This window comes from Prionailurus bengalensis, chromosome C1 (genome assembly GCF_016509475.1).
Source record: "Prionailurus bengalensis isolate Pbe53 chromosome C1, Fcat_Pben_1.1_paternal_pri, whole genome shotgun sequence".
Lineage (NCBI taxonomy): Eukaryota > Metazoa > Chordata > Mammalia > Carnivora > Felidae > Prionailurus > Prionailurus bengalensis.
The window spans coordinates 135,989,399-135,992,312 of NC_057345.1; positions in this window are offsets into that span (position 1 = coordinate 135,989,399).

Sequence of the window (2,914 nt, forward strand, 5' to 3'; positions counted from 1 at the left end):
TAAAAGCTTCCAATTTTAAAAAACTGTTTACATAAATATTCAATAAACATTTACAGAACATCAACTGAGTGCCAAGTTCTAGGCTACTAAGGCACTATGGGATAATCAAAGACGAGTAAAGCACTCAAAAAGCTCACAACTGTAAGTACTATGTGACAAATATTCAAAGGACTTTTACCTTCAAGTAAGAAAGGCACCACCATAAAAAAATGAGAGACTTTGAAGAATGTTTAGGATTTTGACAGGGAGAGGTGAAAAGGGGCTTTCAACAAAGGAAACAATATTATCAAAGAAAAAGAGTAGTACATGAGGAGAGGAATGCTGACCAAAATATTGGAGCATATGTTAGGTATAAAAAGGTAGAAAATAAGGGTAGACAAAGCAGACTAAAAGCCTAGTTCGAGAGGCCCTTAACTGCTAGGATTAAACATTAAAACTTCCTTTTGTGAGTAACAAGGACAATCCAAAACATAATAATGATCATAGTTTCAAAAAAAGGTCACTGAAAATTGAAGTTGGTCTCAATATGAACAAAATACTAGAGGAGGAAAAACAGACCAGGAAAACTAGAAAAAGAGAATCTTCAATAGGTCAAAACTGTAGAAGTTTGAGTGGCACAATTTAAAAAAGACATCAAGAAAGAGGTAGAAAAGAAGGAAGAAAGGAAAGGAGGGAAGGAGGAAGGGAGGAAGGGAGGAAGGAAGGAAAGGAGGGAGGGAGGGAGGGAGGGAGGGAGGGAGGGAGGGAGGGAGACAGGCTGAACAATGTTCAACTATTGTTCATAGCAGGATACGCACAAATAAAAATCTTTAAGTTTATTTATTTATTTTGAGTAAGAGAGAGAAAGCACGCATGAGTAGGGAAGGGGCAGAGAGAGAGAGGGAGAGAGAATTCTCTATGCTGTCAGCACAGAGCCCAACTGAGGGCTCCATCTCATGACCATGAGATCATGATCTGAGCCAAAATTAAGAGTCGGATGTGTAACCAACTGAGCCACCCTTATACCCAAAAATGTTAATTTTTTTCTGAAAATTTCAGTGCTAAAAAAGGGAGTCACAGGATATTTCTAATGCTGGTTATGATGGAATAACTGGCACCAGAAATGCTCCATTCCCACTGTGATCAACCTGAAAACTGTACAAAATACATAAAACTGTTTTCAGACATTGGACAATATGGCAGTACATAAAAGTGATCCCTGAAGAAGGGAAACCACATAAGGAAGCCCTATGATTAACCACAGGGCTTCAATCTAGAAGTACTCTATGGACCACAGTGTAAGGAGATAAAAAGTGCATGGTGGTCCATGTGAGCTGAGGAAACAGATTTCAGAGTTTCTGGGAGGCTGAGATAACTGGAATTTGTAAGGATACAGTGCGTAAGAGACAGGAGCAATGCAGAGGAAAAGGTCCACATATCTAAATAGGGATCCCAAATGCACATTTCCAATGAATATTATAAGACTCCATTAGGCTAGTTTAAGAACAAAGATGAGAAAGTAATAACGTGAAGACTACCCAAAGGTCATGCAGGCCTAGAAGATGTTCAAGATTACAACAGAAGAGCAGAGAAACTTCACTGAATGTACATGGTATTCAGCAGTGCACAAAAAGAATCACATCTTAATAACAGGATTAAATTAGCTCTAGAATACAGGCTATTCAAGAACAATCCTACAAAGTTTAAAAACTAGCCTCAAAAAAATCAAGCTGATCCACAAAGAATTTAAAACTGCCTGCCAAAACTAGTATTTTTTTTTAAAGGGCAATAAAATCAGGACACTCACAATGCAAGGTTCACAATGCCTATCAACCAACAAAAAATTACTACACATGTGAAGAAAAAAAATGTGACTCAACCAGGACAGAACAATAGAAAACAGTACAGAAATGGCAGATACAATGGAACTAGCATTGTAGCTAGTTCATAAGCACACTACTTATAAATATATTTTAAAACGTATGTTTAAATGTAAAATGATGATGAAAGAAATGAAAACTATTTTAAAAAGTAAAACTTCCAAGGGTGCCTGGGTGGCTCAGTCACTTAAGCATCTGACTCTTGGTTTCGGCTGAGGTCACGATCTCATGGTTTTGTGGGTTCGAGCCCTGCATCAGGCTCTGCGCTGGCAGCACAGAGCCTGCTTGGGATTCTCTCTCTTTCCTCTTTCTCAAAATAAATAAATAAACTTTAAAAAGAAAAAAGAATACACACCTATTTAAAAAAAGTAAAAAGTAAAACTTCCAGAAATTAAATCAAAAAGTCTTTTTAAAAAATTCACTAGGGGCCCTGGGTGGCTCAGTCGGTTAAGCGTCCGACTTCAGCTCAGGTTATGATCTCACGGTCCGTGAGTTTGAGCCCCACATCGGGCTCTGTGATGACAGCTCAGAGCCTGGAGCCTGCTTCTGATTCTGTGTCTCCCACTCTCTCTGCCCCTCCCTCACTCATACTCTGTCTTTCTCACTCTCAAAAAAGAATAGATGTTAAAAAAAAAAAAAAATTCACTAGATGGTCTTGTGACAAAGTATAAGAGAAGATCCTTTAACTTGAAGGCATAAGAATAAAAACTGTCCAAAAAGAAGCAGATAAGAGTAAAGACAGAAAAAGTGAGTTGAGTCCCAGTGGCCTGTGGAATAATAGCTAGTCATCAATCATATATAACTAAAATCTCCAAAAGAGAGAAGCAGAAAAAATTAAAAAAAAAAATAACAGCCTACAAGTTTACAAATTTGAGGAAAACCATAAACCTACAGATCCAAGAAACTCAATAAACCTTAAAGGGATGCATATTTTAAAAACTATATCGAGACATATCATACTTAAAAAAAAACAGTTGGTAAATATACTGCCTTAAAAACACAAAAGTTTAAACATTTTTTTTTTAATTACAATACTAGAGTCACTGGAAAAAATG